Raw genomic sequence first — 18,470 nt, 5'->3', positions numbered from 1 at the left:
AGTTTTAACATTGCACAGCAAAAAGGTGTGTAGAAAAGGTTAAGGTAGTCAGAAACAACTTTAATGCTCCCATCCCGATTTTTAAAAAGTAAGGACTGTAATTCTGCATTACGTACTAATTGTACGAACTATTTCTTTTCATCGATGATTTTTCAATTCAATTTAAAATAATTTCATGCTCACAAAATGTTCATGAAGTCATTCATGCTCATGAAGTTTTTAAAGTCATTTATGGTCACAGAAGGAACAGTCTAAATTGTGGGACAATAAAGGACAGCTGGGAGCGGACTGATGTTAATACACTGCAGACTAAAAGCCTAATGGTGCTCTGTTGCGATAACGCAGAAAAAAAGAATTGCTTGACTAACTCTCGCCACTCGGCCTGTATTAAAGTTGAATTAACGTTGCTTTTGGAGTGTAACTTAAAAATGTGTGAAGTTAAGTTCAGTTCTGACTAAAAAAATGAAAAACTTGTTTGTGTTTAGATGACACAGAGTTTTCTGGACAAGATTCTGCAGATCTACGAAATGATGTTGGTGAGACATGGATTCATGATTGTGGGTCTGCCCTTCGGAGGAAAGACGTCAGCTTACAGGGTCCTCGCTGAGGCATTGGGAACCCTTGCTGAAAATGTTAGTGGAAACCAGACAACGAGAAAAACAATTAATTATTCATAATTTTCAAAGAATGCTTTCATTATAATTCAGTTATAGTAAAAATGAACATTATATCATTGGTGTCATGTTGGTTACATCTAAAATGTGTGTCTGAACTATAATAATTTGATACTGTTATTTTTCGGTGACTTATCAGCTATATATATTTTTCTAGATAACATTGTTTTCATTCCTGTAAGCTTGATGTTTAAAATTTGACTGAAAAAGAGCAAAAAAATTGCGCTTAAACTAGCAACATAACAGAAAATTTACAGCCATCATATTTTTTGTCTCTGGTGGACTTCTTCGCGAAACGACCAAACACAAAAACCTGAAACATTTTTTCATCAACATCAGTTCTGGAATTTTTGAGCTTGTTTTTATATGCCCAGTTTTCTTATGGAGCTATTTCTTTTTGTTTTTTTTTTTGTGTGTAGAAAAAACTGGTGGGGATGGTGGTTGAGAACAGAGTGCAGATAACAGTGATAAACCCGAAGAGTATCACGATGGGTCAATTGTATGGACAATTTGACCCCATCTCACACGAGTGGAGTGATGGAGTGCTCGCTGTCAGCTACAGGGCATTCGCTTCTTCTACTGTGAGTAGTTGGTTTATACGAAGAAAATAACCCTAGAAAATACCACGAAAAATACCAAGGTAGAGTAACCTAAAACATCTTGATAAGATCTGGATATTATCGACAACAATAAGCGACAGGATATGCAAGAAATTGTGATATACCCCAGGCGAGACCGGATGGTTATCTTGCAAGATTCTGTCAAAAGTGGTTATTTGCAAGATCTTGCAAGATCTTTTCGTACGAGCTGTGTCATTATTGGTTCTTGTAGACGCGTAATCAGTTCATTTTGCTCAAAAAAGAGATGGAACTCAAATTTATATGTTTGAGCTGCTGATTATTGAATAATAAAACAAAAATTGGGAACCTCAATCCTTTGTGTAGTGTTTCCGTTTTTGTTTTTTTTCTGTTTACAATCTTCTTTTTCATTGCTTCACAGTTTTTTTAAATGCGCAAAAAATAAACAATTGCTGCTATGTTGTTTGCCAATGCCATGTTGTTTGCCAGAATAAAAAATTGACGTAAAACCCAGTTGTTTTCATATGCTGATCGTGCGCAAACTTTTTTACAGATAATTTGCGTATTTGCACGATAAAATTTTATTGGAGGACTTCATGCAAGACTATTGGCTATATCATCCATGATCTTGCAATAGTTAAGAGCAAAATACCTCAAGCAACTTTGGATAGTTTTCTTGCAAGATTATTGCAAAATTTTGCAAGGTAACTTTTCGAAATCGACTGTGTTACTCACATATATGGTTTTGTTGCAAAGCAAAAATTTTGATGCTTGCTTATTCATAGGAAATATCGCATAAAGAAAATTATTTTATTTATTGAAAAAAGAATTAATTCATGAACGACTTGGATAGCGTTGTAGAAGTTATAATTGTCAAATCAAGACAGAAGCAAACAAAAAACCTTTTTTATCAGGTAAGAAACAGTAAGCATCAAGCAGTTAGAACGACAGCATTGCATAATTGCCATAAAAGTTTCTTATAGCATCACTCTAAAAAAACTGAGAGAAAAGTTCTAAAGCTTGATTGAATTTTGTGCTGTTTCAAAAAGTAGCTCATTTTGACTGTTTTTTTTAGCACGCAGAGCCTTTTCAACCAAACCATATTGATGGATATTTCTACTCAGAACTCCTTTCGCGACTATCTTTGCGCAATAAGGAAGAAGTACGAGTAAAAATATTGGTTGAGCACTTTAGGGTGTTTTACAGATAAACAATTTAAATTGTTGCTAATAAGTCAATTTGTCACTGATAAGATTAGGACGTGTTCAACACTACCACTTTTTCAAAACATGCTTGGCACAATGTTTCCGCAAAATTATCATACGGATATGAAATGAATGTCATACCTTATTTAGTTATCTTTTTTGGTGCAGTTTACATTTAGTTTAAATTTTTTCTTCAATCTTTTTCCCGTTTTCGGTTTGTCCTTTCTGTAGACAGTATGTAGTCTATTCATACCACAAACAAAATAAAGTTTACTTTTTTGTTGCTTGATCTATTCATGATTACATTATTTCCTGTTCTGTTTTAATTTAAAATTAATTTCATTTTTCCTGACTTTAACACGTATTTCAGTTGTCAAATTAAATCTTGATCAATTGATCTTAAAATCAGTCCTTTGTGTTGTAATCTCCAATTGCAGATTCGCATAAAATTAATGAATAATTTAGCATGGTTGATAGCGGCGCAAAATCCTGTCGAAATTTTACAGATTGAATTTTTAAAGCAAATTCCTAACTCAGAGTAAAGGACCCCGTTACAAAACTAAATGCGAAAATTTTAACTAAATTATTCTGATTTTTGGGATTGAAACTTGCTGATCCTTTGCTTCGAGATATGTGCTTGTAGTTTCTATTTTTTGGTCTCTAAGTTTGATTGTGTTCAAGATTTTGGATAAGTCGAGAAACAGTGCAGTTTTCCTAATGTTTGTCGGTCAAACAAATGGATTAATTGTTGAATACTTTATCCTAAACCTAAGTTGATCTTCAGATTGAAACGTGTAACGTCAAATATTTTCTGTTCCAGTATTTTTGTGTTGAGAAGCAATTTTTGATTTCTTCCATTTCGAGGGAAGTTTATTTTATGTAAGACCAAATTTGTGTTAAAAAAATTACTTTTAAATGCTGAGAGTTTTTCTTGGATTCTTCTGAGTAAACTCTATAAATCATGTTTTTAATTCAATCCTCTATTTGACTATAAATAGTTATCCTATAGAAAATCAAAGCTTCGATTTTAAATTTATGTTTTTCCTGGTATTGTAGGTTTTTCTAATTTTCTGAGCGAAATGGCCGTATATGATATGAGAAAAAGTTTATCTGATTTCCATCCCAAAATTGTCAAACAAAATGGAAAGGCGACGCAACAACGTTATCGAACATACCAGACGTTGCTTCACTCAAACTTCACAGAAAGTTTAAACCTTTTTTGCTCCCGTATATCCAAATTGCATTGAATTTCTAAAGCCAAAAGCCCAAATTTTTGGAAAAATTTAGCATGAAAATGGTTTAGATTTAATTTTCGGCTTTTTTAGACCCCCGATCGGAAGTGGTTAATCTTTGACGGTCCAGTGGATGCCATTTGGATTGAGAACATGAACACAGTGCTGGATGACAATAAGAAACTGTGTCTGATGAGCGGAGAGATCATCCAATTAGCTTCCACTACCAACATGGTATTCGAGCCAATGGATTTGGAGGCTGCATCCCCAGCTACGGTTAGCTCTTTTGAATCATTCCATTCTCATTTCTGATTGGTCAGTAATGGGCTTGAGGTTACTTTCAACGCAAAGATATATCTTTTTAAAACCACGATTACATCATTTCATCATTCTAGGACGCATACGGTGGTGGTGGTGGTGGTGGTGGTGGTGATGGTGGTGGTGGTGGTGGGGGGGGGGGGGGGGGGTAGTGGTTGATTTCTGACTTTTGTAAAATGTAAAACTGACTCGCAAACGCATGCTCCCACTGGTCCTCCTGGAAAGCTCTGACCAGGAAACGAAGTCTAGAGAGAGGTCAAAGTTTAGATATATTAACCATCTGATCAGTTAGCGATGTTTGTTTATTTATTTGTTTATTTGTTGGTAGGTGTCCCGTTGTGGTATGATCTACATGGAGCCTGAGCTGTTAGGATGGAGACCTTTGATGACGTCATGGCTGGCCACTCTTCCTTCAACTTTCACAGCCATTCACAAAGGAGATACTCACCGATTTGTTCAACAGGATTGTTCCTCCTTGCTTACTGTTTGTCCGAAAAAGCGGAGCTAAGGTTTGTTATAAAATAATTATTTTTAGACCAAAAATTAAACAGTTATTCCGCCAGTTAGTACACCAGTTAACTAATTAGTTAGTGAGCAACAATTATACCAAAATTAATTTTTGGATTGTTTGAATGGTGTAAAATAATTGACTGTTGCGCTTTTAGAGAATTCTTAGTCTCTAAACATTCGGTTCACGGCAAATTCCGAGGAAGCATAAAAACTTGTTATGGGATGCAATTTTAGCCATGGCGACCTTTGCTTTTTTATCCCCCCTTCACGGCCACTGGGGCTAGCCTCGCTGAATTTCATTTAGCTACGGCCAAAGCCAGTCCCATTTTAGCCGTTTCACAGCAATCCGCAAGGCATTACATTGTCGTTTATGACGATAATCGGGCGTGTTGAGATTCGGTATCAATCATTCTAACGAAAACGGTGCAACAATATCCACTTAAAACAACCCAGGTCGAGGTGTGCGTTAATGATCAGACAATTAAAAACGCACAGGGGGGGGGGGGGGGGTAAAGCGCGTTTTTGATTACATGGACGAGCGTCATAATAAAGTCTGCCTACATGAACGAGTCTGGATGGGTCTGATCATTAACGCACACCTCGACCTGGGAAGTATCTAGAATGAAGAAGATTTCTTATTTGCAGGAATTGTCCCCGACGAACAATACGAACCTGGTTCGTTCTCTCATGAACTTAATTGACACTCAGCTGACTGGATTGGGAGATGAGAACAAGATAAAGAACTACGAGGACAAAGTCATCAAAGCATGGCTGGAGGGCATGTTCTTCTTCTCTCTCGTATGGTAAGCAAATAGTTATAAATTAAAAAAAAAATTTACAAGGAAATTTTCTCACAGAGAATATAAAGAATCTGATTTTGTGGACCAAAAATTTTTTCGGCCCAATTTATGGAGCTCCTTTTATCCTCAAGCAATGTCCGTCATAACATTTGGGGTCGATCAAAAGTAGTCCACGAGTTTATATATGAAACCAGGAATAATCATCCTGAATTAGTAGTCCCGACGGCTTTTGAGAAAAACAATTTTGTGATTTTATAATTTTAATTTCTTTGTCTATCTGTGGCAAAAGGTAGTTTCTTTTTTATCAGTTTCATCAGCTGAATGGGAGCTAGAATTAGAGGTCTTCGCTCAAGGTATTATAGTTTTTCTTGCAAAGAACATCAATTGTTTTGAAAATTGGTGAAATGAGGGACCCGTTCTAGCTACATTGTTATATCAAAAACATACTTTTATAAAGTTGGAAACGCGTTTAGATTAAACAAAAAATTTGCGGATATTTTGAGATGATATTGAAATATTTAAATAGTTTTAATGCACGAGCTGTAGAATGATATTACATTCGAAACCATAGTTCAGCAGATCGAACAAAAATGACGTAAGATTTTGTTCGTTATGTGCCGTTTCTCAAAAATGGTGGTACGGTTGGTTTATTCGTTATGATCGGCTTCAAACGTATAAAATTTTCTGTATGCTTGGCTTGTATGAACGAAAGCTGTGGTATATTTTGTTTCTTAGATTGATCATGTTCGATTTGAAACGAAAGAATTCATCGGTTGTTTACAAACAAAAATTTGAGTATTTTGCTTGTCTTGTAGTCAAATTATGTGATAGTGTTGGAATCACACAAAGCTTAAACGTACCTTTAGACGACAATATCTCCAAAAAATTAATTGACTTTTTTCTTTAGCTCATTCATAAAACAAGGTGAGCAAATATGAAATTTTTGTTTGTTTGACAAGTAAACATTAAGCAGATTTGTTGAACATTAATAGGAATTCAGTTTATTTAATCACAACCACTGAGTCTTGATATGTTAGTCAGAAATAAAAACCGTAAGTCTTACGTTGAGAGCCAAATATACCGAATCTAAAAACAGAACAATGTTACACTTTCATACTTTTAAAACCAAATATAGCGATGATTTCTTACGTATCAAAATTGAACAATCGGATTTTAGGGAGTCTATTCAGGTGAAACTACTGTGAAAATGGGCCAGTACTAGATTCAAACCCGCATTTCTTACTTGCAAGCCTAGTGTGATATCTCCATTTACACCAACTGGTCTTAAGCTCTCGAACTTGGGCATCTCTTATAACCCCTTCTCACGTTCTTTCTTGTTCTTCGGGGCTCCATTTCTCTAACCAAGAACACGTTGAACAAGTAGAGCATCTTTTAAAGCTATGTCAAGCATATCATATGCATAATTTACAGTAGGTTGTTCTCTCTCAATCTTCTAACAACGGACAATACCAAAGAAAAACGTAAGGGCTCTAGTCGTTTTTGTCTACCTAAAACCGAGCATACGGTGACTCGTCAAAATCATGATTCAGCTTCATATTTTCTCAGGTCTGTGGGTGGCTCCGTGACTAACGAGCCAGGAAGGGTCATGTTCAACGACTTGCTCAGAGAACTCATGCACGGTGCCCTGTCAGAACCAACAAAGACCGAGTAAGATATGTTTTCTTGATGGTCAACTGAAAAAATAGGGCTTCCGGCTGAAATATCCGAACTTTCGAAATTCATTAACAAGATACCAATAGAATAACAGAATCCTGAAGATAACATAATAATGAAAATTTACAGTTAAAATTTGTCCGGCATTCTATTTATTTTTTGCTTATGTTTCTCTTGTTTTTTTAGTCTATCAGTTAATTACATGTTTCACTATTTTTGTTTTTTGATTGAGGTCAATAATAGGATGAGGTATGTGTTGTTTAGAATGAACATAGCTTTGGATGTGAGAGCTGTGGAGACTCCCTACACTATGATGTTCCCTGAGAAGGGACTAGTCTACGAATACAGATTTGTCAAAGAGGTATCTTATCAAGAATTACACCACTCACCAAGATCAACACCCCCCCCCCCCCAGAAATGAAAAAAGATAACGAAACAAACATAAATTGTTGGAACTTTGCAAAGTGATTATGTCTGATTGAACATTACATTGATGATTTAGTATTCAAAAAATACTAGAATGAGTAAAAATAAATCTGAATCTGAATAAGTTTAAGTTATTATGCGCTTAATTGATTAATAACTTCTACGATTGTTTCAGATTGACGGCAACGATACCCAAAAATTTGCCCAAAACGAGGTACGTATTTTTATCAAGGATTCGGATCTTTTCCGTTTGTGCCCCCACCCCAGCTTAGTGGGTGCATATTATTGCATGCCATATTTTTGATTTACCAGGTAATGACACGTGCTCTGTAACTGAGGGGAGAATAACTGGGGGGGGGGGGCACAATAACGTAAAAGATCCCAAGATTCATTTACTAAGACATTCCGTTTTATGTGTCAAAAATACGGATTTTTACAAAACATACGGTGCATCAATTAGACATTAACAATGATTTCCTTGATCTTGAAAAATATGTCTTCGCTTAACGAGATTTATACTCAAAGGTCGGAAAAAGAAGTATGCGTCAACAAAAAAAAACAACAATTGTCATTTTCAGTTTAAAGCCCAATGGGAATTGTGGACTGACAAGATCAAAGATGCACCTCCGATTCCGAAGGATGCAACTGTGAACCAGATCATAGTGCCCACAATTGATACTGTGAGAGTCCAGACCCTGGCTGAGTTGCTAGTCACTCATCAGAAAGCGGTTCTGTTTGTGGGACAAACTGGAACTGGAAAGAGTGTATACTTGAATGTAAATACTGAACGAATTATGTTTTTAAAAAATTTTGGGACCAAATTTGATTTCGCAAAGTGTAATGATTCCGCGTCCTTCATAACCGTGATAAAAATCTGACCGTCAATTGAAAGCGAAATTCTCAGAATGACATTATTGTGCTCCTATTTTTAAAAGCTTTCGAACGATTTAATTGCTGTGAAGCAGTTATTGTAAACGTGTGTGTCTTTTTTTGCCGAATTTTCGCTTGACCATTTTCTTCCTGAACAATCATTCGATTTCACTTTGTAGTCACTTCTTCAGGCTTGGCTTCTTGATTTTGGCGGAACTAAAATGCTCTTCTTGAGAAATTCACTCTGCGTTGCTAAAACAAAAGCAATTGTATGCTAAGAGTCCAACCGTGCCTCTTAGCCGTGTGGTAAATGATTTCAATTATAACCTAGGAGTCTGTGGGTTTGAGTCCCTCAGCCGAGGTATTTTTTCGCGCCCACAAAAAGTTTGTTTGCTACAGCTCCCTCTGAATTACCTTGTCTCGCCTGTCGTGCGCGAGCAACGTTTGCGTCCGACATCAGTCCTTTTATAATTGATAGCCGCCTCAGCTTCTCAGCAGGCAATTATAGCGCTCCAATTTTTTTTACAATCCAAAGAATTTGAATGGTTTTGGGCGCTGTCTTTTTTTACGACTCGAAGAGGAGTATTGGAGAAGTTCTTTTTTAAATCAATTTTATTTGAGTGATTTTTGAAGCGGGAGATGAAACGCGTGAAAAAATTTGGACTGATTTTGGTGCTGAACCAAAGTGAAGAGTGCAGCCAAAGGAGAGTGGTTTTTGTTCATACGGTTGTTTTTGAGAGAGCGAGAAAATGATGTGTGAAAAAATTTTCTCTAAGCAAGCGAATTTGTTTGTTCACGTGCGGCTTTTAAAAGCAGTATTTTTGCAACTTTTGATGGCTATAAGGTCTGATTAAGATATTGTATTAGTTTTAGGCTTGTTTTGATAGGAATTTAAGGTTTCATGTAGGTAATATGAGTTAAATGCTCATTTGGATGTTTTTGACCAATTTTGCTGATTTTTAGACGAAATTTAATAATTTTTTGCTTATGTTATTGTTTTACTGCTTTAAATGTGATTTGAATTGAAGCGTGTTACTTATGGATTTTTCAGACACCAATTAATTAAAGTTTTGTAGGCTTAAAACATTTTTTTCCTAGGAAGAATGACAGAAAAATTGAGAAACTCTAAACCATTTTTCTAATTTTTATTAATTTTGACAAGTTTCCCAGCCTATTATGACTTGCCCACTGTTTTGCGAGCTTTTCATTGCTCCAATTGCAAAGGAATTTTATGCGGCTTTATGTTTCCTTATACTGTTAAAAAAAGAACTATTGAAGTTTTCTTGATCTCTTTTAGATAGTTTTTTGTTCAATTTGTTTTTGAATGCCGTTTCTATTCTTCCTTAATTTTTTATGGCTAAATGTTTAGACATAAGTATGGGCAATTTTCTCCTTCGAGTCATTTCCGGATTTCTTCTGTTCACACACTTTCATGATTTTTGAAGTCAAATTGGAGAAGTGTATTTGGTCACGCCGAAACAGTAAAAGGAGCAAAAAAGCAAGTGGTTTTGCGGCGTGAAACTTTGCTCTAATTTTCAAGTACAAAGAGAAAACGGTGTTTGAAAAAATATTTGCTTTTTCGCTAGTGGTTTTTTGTTCATATGCGGCAATTTCACTTTGGTGTTCACTGTTTTTTCAATTTTTTGGACAAATTTTTTTTTCTAAATGGTATTCCCAATCCATTCATAGTTAATTCTAGGCCTAGTTTTTTTTGTTAGAATCAATTTTACTTTGCTCGCTAGTAGTTTTTTGTTCTCGCTAGCGGCATTTTGACATTGATTTTCTTTTTTTTTCTTTTTTTATCTGATTTTTTTCTGAACGGTTTTCCCAAACCATTCATAGTTCATTCTAGGCCTAGTTTTTTGTTAGATTCAAGTTTACATTTCTCGCTAGTGGTTTTTTGTTCTCTTTAGCAGCATTTTTACACTGATTTTCTGTTTTTTTTTTGTTTTTTTATCTTATTCTTTTTTCTAAATTGTTTTCCCAATCCATTCACAGTTCATTCTAGGCCTAGTTTTTTATTAGAATCAAGTTTACATTTCTCGCTACTGGTTTTTTGTTCTCGCTAGCGGCATTTTGACATTAATTTTCTGGTTTTTTTTTGTTTTTTTATCTGATTTTTTTTGAATTGGTTTTTTAAATCACTTTATAGTCCTTTCTAGGTCTAGTTTCTTGTTCAGTCAATGCAAATTCTTTGAATTGTATGTCAGGAATTATCCTGCTATGTTTTTTACTTCGTCGAACAAAAATTTTTTGCTTTACCTCATTTTGCCGCCTTTTCGAAATTTTGCGTGAAATCATTTTGACTTCTCTAGGCTAGATTCACTCTTCTCTCATTCTGCTAAAAAATGTTTTCACACAGTAGTTGCTCAGCAAAGCAACTCAAAATGAACGGAGTCAGTATCAAAAAACGAAATCAGAAACGGGATAAACCCATAAAGCCCAATTTTAGATGCCCGTTGCTCGAACTTTGTTCTTAGTTATCATCTCTAATGCTCATTGGTATTGGTACTAGCCCCTGTGTGGTCTCACTATAACATCAAAATAGTTAGCCTTTTGAATTTTTTTTAGAAAAATCATTTTTTCACTAGTTTTTTACCTTTCTTCCGATCCCAATCTTGGTTGTGGGAATCAACGGCGGCAATCTACCAGGTACGTTTTAAGTTTTGCGTGGAATACTTTTGAATTCTGTCGTTTTTTCTTTACTTGATTTATCTTTTTTCCACGTGAGGAAGAGTTGGTCAGCAAAAACACCTCAAACGAAAGGGTCAATAACGAAAAACAAAATCAAAATAAGACGGGATGGATCCAATCAGCCCATTTTTCGATTACGTTAAACGCTGTCTAAGTTACTTTTTGTTATCAAGTCAAATGATAACTGATTTTTGTATTAGACACTTGGTATTCTCATCAAACAGAGGAGGTAAGCCTAAACACCAAATCAAAAACTCCAATCACACGAATTTGTACCTTTTGATTTCTTATTACAGACTAATAATTTTTTTGTTTTTTTTCTAATTTTTTTCGTTGTTCGATCCCAATCGTTGTCACGAGAACCAATAACAGCTCTTTTTTGTTAATCTGTTGGCTAAATTTGGCCGGGAGTTAGGCAATTATTTGTCTATTTCACTTCCAGTTTCTTTGAGGACGAGGTTTTAGATAGAAATGAAAAGAAAAAATTCTATAACATTTTTTGTTGGCTGTTGAATCTCAAAACAGAACATAGCTTATATAACCATCAGCCATCTCTTAAATTGAGAGGCTGTTGGTTGCAGCCTTTTTAATCTTACGAGAAAAACTTCAACATTTTCAACGACAATATGAAACATATTTTTAAAAATAATTTATGGACATTTTAAACATATTTCCCCCTAAAACCTCAATATCAATTTATCAAATCATTGGTTCTGAGTTTCTAGAAACTCCGTGATAGTAATTGTTCACTTCAATATGTGCAAAAACCTGTAGCATGCATGCTCTTCCCTGTTGGTCAAGAAAATTTTGAAAAATCATAGGAAACGAATGGAAATGGAGCAATATGCTAAATGAAAACCACGCATAACCCAATCAATTTCCCGAATGAGCAAAAATACGTATATGAAAAGTAATTGTAGAAAAAAATTGTGAAAAAATGACTTAGATGGGAAAGCATGTGAACTAAGTCGAGTAAACAAAAAGTAAAGTGTCATTTCTTCTGCTAAATTTGGGCTTAAATTTAGCAGAAGTCATTGGCGGAGTGATTGCATCACGCGCACTAGTTTTTCCTCAAGGTCACTTCCCGCCTTGTTTCAGGATTTCCTGTATAACCACCTGGACAAGGAGGTTTACAAGCCAATCATAATCAACTTCTCAGCCCAGACCAGTGCCAACCAGACGCAGGACATCATCATGTCCAAACTGGACAAGAGGAGGAAAGGGGTTTATGGACCCCCTCTTGGAAAAAGAACGGTAGGTATTGTTGTATAGAGCATTTGTATCTGGGTCAGAAAACAAAAGTTGAAATACCCTTTAAATGCGCATCTTATCTGGCTTTTATACAAGAATGTGTGGCCAAGATAATAAGGGTTCTATTGAGTCTGGCTTTTATCAAAAATAAATTAGTCAGCTCTCAACTTTAAAAGATTTCTCTTCTCTTAAAAGAGCAAAAACTACTAAAAAATTATCAGCAAGCTTTGGTTTCGGTGGCTTCGAACGTTAAAAAATTTCATTACATTCGCTTTTAGATTCAAGAAAACTTCAGTTTGATCGGTTTAAGAATTTAAAAAAGTGCCGCACTGAGTTTGGTTTTCAAAAAAAGGCGATGATACGAATAAAGCCTTATTGTGTTTAATACCGATAGAAAAATTAGGGGGCTGTCGTTACTTTTTGCTAGAATTTCTCAATTTTTACCAAAAAAAATCCTGGTTCATAAGTTTCTCAAATTGGGCATAAAAGAATCCTAGAGCATAATTGTTCAAGAGAACTGTTGATTTTTGGGTGCTTGGATTGGTGATAATGAATTATGCAGGTAGTGTACGTGGATGACATGAATATGCCGATGCGTGAGAAGTATGGGGCACAGCCACCTGTTGAGTTGTTGAGACAGTGGCTGGATCACTGGCAGTGGTACGACAGAAAGGACTGCACTTCCATGAAGTTGATTGACATTCAACTGGTTGCTTCTATGGGTCCACCAGGCTAGTTAATGCTCATAAATGAGATTCGGAATCTATTCGGTTTCACCCCCCCCCCCCCCCCCCCCTAGTGTTTTTTATGGCCTCCCAGGTCTTACAAATTATGTGTTGTTATATAGCACGTTACTATGTAAAAATAATACACGTGCGCTTGGGGGTAATGAAACATATATTCCCACTAAGCTGAGGGGGGGGGGGCAGAATAGAACCGAGATTCGTTATAAAATACAAAACAATTTAAAGGGCTCTTGATTCGGACCTGATCATACTGTCCAGAAAATATAATTACCTCCAGACTCAAAAGTTTGATGTCCAAGTTGACCAGGGCGAAGTCCAACACAACTTGATTAGAGCTGGATCTCCTCAAAGAGGGTAGTTGCTCCAAATAAAATTTTCTTGCTAGGAAATTAAATTTTCTTTCGTAGATGCTTCGAAGTTAAATTTCCCTAACCATATACACCATGGTGTCAAAAAGCTAAATACAGCAGGGCTGTTGTTATTTAGTCATGATTTAAGCTCTTTTTCTCTGTTTGAACAGAAAGCATGGTTAAATTGGGTTGTTCTTTTACTTATGGCCCAGTTGTTGAGCTACAATTCAATAATTTAGGTGGCAAAAATTTGAAAAAAAAAACAAAACTATACATAAAGTCAACATCTAGTGCAGAAAATTTATGCAAACGGCGAATAAGATGATAACAGTTGCAGTAGGCACCAAAATGGCAGCAAAGCTAAAAATATTAAATCTCAGCAAATCATGCTTTAAAAGGTGTGCAAAATCACTTTTGTTCTGGCATGATTCCAATTTCAGATGAGCAGCAAGAAAACTTCCCAAAAGAGCATTGAAATTGGTCAAGAAATTCAACAAGACAACTTTTTTACGTCAAAAAAGTGTTTACAATCAAAATGTTGTATCAAAATGTTCAAAGTCCCTTTCTTTTGGCAAAAACTGCATTTTTGATTTTACTTAGGGAACAAGAGTGTGCTTTTCCAGCAATGCAATTCATCAAATTTTCTGATAAATTGAAACAAAATTATTTGAGAAAGCACAAAAAAAAATTTTGATGCGAAGCAATCAAATGGATTTCACCTTTGCGTCGGAAGCCGAAACAAGCTTTGCTATTAATGAAACTATTAAATTTTTAAAAATTAAAAAAAAGAACTTTAATCTAAATTTCCCGTTATTATGAAACAAATTGCCTTGTAACTAGGTCACACTTCTTAAGCAATTTCTACCAAACAGAAAACTTGAGGTACGACAAAAGCCTAGTCCAGGTTATTGGTTTACTATGAATCAACTGTTAACAATTTAGGGCGACAGATAACAAAATGGAAATTTATTGTTAAGTTTATAAGACAATATGTCTACAAAAAAATCAACGTCTGCTAGATGCACAATGGCTTGTTAATACTTTGAACGCAAATTGTTGCTAATTTGTTTCTTTTCATGTTTAATAGCCGCCCTCATCTTCTCAGCCGGCTATTATAGAGCTCCTAATTTTGTTTACAATTCAAAGAATTTGAATTGTATTGGGGCGCTGTTTTTTTAAAGATCTGTTCACACATTTTCATGATTTTTTAAGTCAAATTGGAGCGGCGATTTTGGTTTCGCCGAAACAGAAAGTGGAGCGAAAAAACGAGTGGTTTTGTGGCGAGAATTTTTTTTGCTCTTATTTTGAAGTAGAGTGAGAAAACGGTGTTTGAACAAATATTCGCTTTCTCGCTGGTGGATTTATTGTTCACATGCGGCAATTTCACTTTGGCTTTTACTGTTTTTTCAAATTTCTGGATTGGATTTTTTTCTAAATGGTTTTCCCAATCCATTCATAGTTCATTCCAGGTCTGTTTTTTGTTTAGTCAATGAAAAATTTTTGAATTGTACGTCAAGATTGTTCTGCTATGTTTTCTACTTCGTCGAACAAAAAAATGTTTCATTTTACCTCATTTTGCCGCTTTTTGAACATTTTGCGTGAAATCTTTTTGACTTCTCTAGGCTAGTTTCTCTCTTCTCTCATTCTGCTATAAGTGATTTTGAACATCAGTTGCTCAGCAAAACAATTCAAAATTAACAGAGTCAGTATAAAAAATTTAAGTCGGAAATGGAAACGGGATAAACCCATAAAGCCCAATTATAGATTCCCGCTATTTGAACGTCGTTCCTATAAATCTTAGTTACTATCTCTAATGATTATTGGTATTGATAGTAGCCCCTGTAGCCTCTCTCTAAGAAACTGAAGTATGTTCAAATACGAAATGCCATCAAAATAAATCAAAACTGTAATTTGAAGGTAGCGAGATTCAGGTGCTCGTTGTTTTTGTTACTAATAAACAGCAGTTCTGAAAGAAAAGAGAATTTATGGAGATCCCTCGTGCTTTTATTTAATCAGTTAAGTCAATAAAACAGGCTGTAAAGTTCAATGCCGCAAACAAAAGCATTTTTGTCCATCAGCTATGCAGAAGACAAAAGCAGAGAAGAAAGAAAGACAACGAGTGGTTTTTTGTTCAAAGAATTTTCTGAGAGAGAGAGAGAGAGAGAGAGAGAGAGAGAGAGAGAAGTTTTTTACATTCCTCCGCGAGCTTCTGCAGTAAAAGAAAATGTTTTGAATTAATTAATTTTTTTAAAAAAATTATTTCAATTTAAAAGGTCAGTTGGTGTGAATTTTTAATTGTTTCTTCCGTTGAAGGAAGCCAATAGAAAATTAAGGAAATTGGATCAAAATTTTGGTTGTCTAGTTTTCTAATTTTTGCAACTACGGTTTTTCTGATCACTTGCCAGTTTATATTGTCAGTATTTGTTGTGCTCCCATCTTACTTTACAGCACTTCAATGGAATGAAGGCAAGTTCGCCCACTCAATTGTCAAACGAATGCAAATAATACATTGCGAAACGGCAGAATTCACTTAATCTTCGAAAAACAAATTATATTATGATTTAGAAACTACTGAGAGAACAAATTGTCTTGTGGTGACAATGAATTGAAAACTTTTCCTGTAAACAGTCTTATAGTGGTAAAAGAAAACTAGTGAACAACTGTTGAGCGGCACACTAAAACTTATTTTGACGAATATTGATAAGTCATCTTTCATGTTGATAAAGCGATTGCGTAATAAGTGAAGCCGATCATACGAAGACTCATTGACTCATAACTATCAATATTCATCACACAACTTTACGAAACAGTAAGTCTACTCAAAAAAGGAAAGTCGAAAACAGCAAGACAAGGAGGGGAAGATCACGGTGAAGTCTTTACAGTCAAAAGTTTAGGCTTCTTGTTTTTAGAACTCATAAATCATCATTGAAACCCACAGTAAGTTGACTAGATTTTAATCATTTCTTGATAGAAAACGAATGGTAGTTAAACATTTGTGAAGGTGTTAGAGGCCAATTTGCGTTTTCTACAGATTCTACTATATAATAATTATTATTAAATTGGCTTGGCAACTGCTTTACGAGAATAACTTAGTTTACTAACTCAAACATGAGCAATTTATTGGAAATTGATAGTAATTAAAGTTTTCGATTTTGTTTTTTAAAAGAATATTAAATATTTTCTTGCATAATGGCAATGGGGATGACCAATCAAAGTATGCAGTGCTATATTTTTGCATAATCACACTTACACACTTTACAATTCTAACAACAAAAATTCATTCATTTTTGCATTTCAAGACCAATTGATGTTTGTTGTCATGAAACGTTTTCCAGCAGAGCGAATTCGATTGTGAGAGCAAACTTTTGTAAGACTTCCAACTATCTGTAAATTTCAACGCACTTTCACAGTTGAAAAATTTATTCAACATAATCTGTTATACTCATACACAATGAGTATAGTCAATTGAATTGCAAATGACCTCGCACAAACTGAGATAGGCACTTGCCCCGCGAATGGCAGGTTTAGTTGTTACTTTCAACTAGATACTTTCTAGATTGGGCAATCGCGGTGCGATTGACTCTAACTGAACTAATCAGCTCAAATGAGAAGCGTTTGCAAGAATTAAATTAAACTGAGCGTTAGCGCTGCAAATTGAAGAATGAAAGTTAAAGATGATACAAATTATGAAAAAAAGTTTGTTCAGGTTTTAATCATACATAAAGGAAGCAAAGTTTGATTTGTTTACAACGTGAAGGAATATACATCCGGTACAGACGGAATGAACAGACTAAACTGCTAAAAATGGGAGGAAGTATATAGCAACTGAACTTAAATGGCATTCGCCCTTCAAAAGGAACTTACAACAATGAACTAATTTAAAATACGGATATGGATACATGAAGGGTATCCATTGCCGTATGACACTTCCCCCTCTTGGAGAAAAATAAATTACTAATTAAAATCAAAAAATTAATAAATATTCACCGGTTACTAAGTAATAAAATATTAAATAATAGGTAAAATAAAAGTTTATGAAAGTTATCTTTATCTAAGTTCATTCGCTATCGCTATTTTCAGCATTTTCAGCCTGAAGAACTGTCATCTCCCTCGGTTGGTCTTGCGAATACTCAGCTCCTTCTTTTGACTCTCCCACAACTCCAGTATCCTGATAATCAGTGTAGCCTTCTGTGCTACGAACTTTTTCGACAATTGTTTGTGATTTTTGGGACTTCTTTTTCAATGTCCTCTTGCTTTTCCGAATAGAAGACGTGTCCGAATCCGATGTATCACTGACCGTGATTATGCGTTTTGAAGTTTTCCGCAAGATGGGTGTAGGCTGTTTTTGTACTGATGAGGCTATTTGTGCCCCAGATGGTCCTGCTGTATCCGCCGATGCCACTTGCGGCGCGATTGGACTGAAATTTAATATTTGTGTGGGATCGGGTCGATTTTGGAATGCCTCGTCGTATTTCGGGTTTCTTTTTGGCACTCTCATCTTCAATGATCTTGCAATATTGCTAGCTGTAGATATGCAAGATCGTCCCGAAGAAACGACACTCACATCGTCTGTTTGTTTCCTATTGCGCTTTATCTTTTTCTCTCCAGTATTTTTCGAAAAAGATCTCGTTTGTGTTGCTGAATTTTTTGTTCGAGAGTTTTTTCGTTTATTTTCTTTGGGCGTCGTTCTATGTATTGTGCTAGCTCCGTTTCACGTTCAGCCCGCGTCCCAAATATGGCGATGTCAGAATTCCTAACCCGTACTTCTTGTTTGTAGGGTTCTTTAATGACGCTCGTCGTAGGACATATTTTGCACACTGTGCTGCCAGGTGCTAATACCTCACAGAGGCCGTCCAAATTCTTCTTTTGGCGTTGGTTCTTGTGTATCTTGCGGGCCAACTTCACCTGCACGCTACGTTCTGAGCAGGGAATTGCGCCGTAAACGACATCTGGCTTTATGAAACGATCTTCCCCGTCGTTTCGTTTCTCTTGTTCTGTTCTAGCTATTGTTTTTTGTTTTGATATTCTTAGTCCTTGTTTTATTGCTTTCAGTGAATTTTCTAAATTAAATTTTTTTTTTGAATTGTGATTTCATGCAAGATAATTGTCGTTTAATTGTTTGAATGATACGTTCTACTAATC

At 35.4% G+C, this 18,470-nt stretch overlaps 1 pseudogene; it reads left to right on the top strand.

Moving 5' to 3' along the window:
* Window positions 1-18,470, top strand: part of LOC142348566 (dynein axonemal heavy chain 7-like) — a 460,211-nt pseudogene that overhangs the window by 114,329 nt on the left and 327,412 nt on the right.

This window comes from Convolutriloba macropyga, chromosome 10 (assembly GCF_964194025.1).
Source record: "Convolutriloba macropyga chromosome 10, txConMacr16.3, whole genome shotgun sequence".
In the NCBI taxonomy this organism is placed as follows: Eukaryota; Metazoa; Xenacoelomorpha; order Acoela; family Convolutidae; genus Convolutriloba; species Convolutriloba macropyga.
The sequence above is the reverse complement of the archived record's forward strand: the minus strand, read 5'-3'. Positions and strand labels throughout refer to the sequence as shown.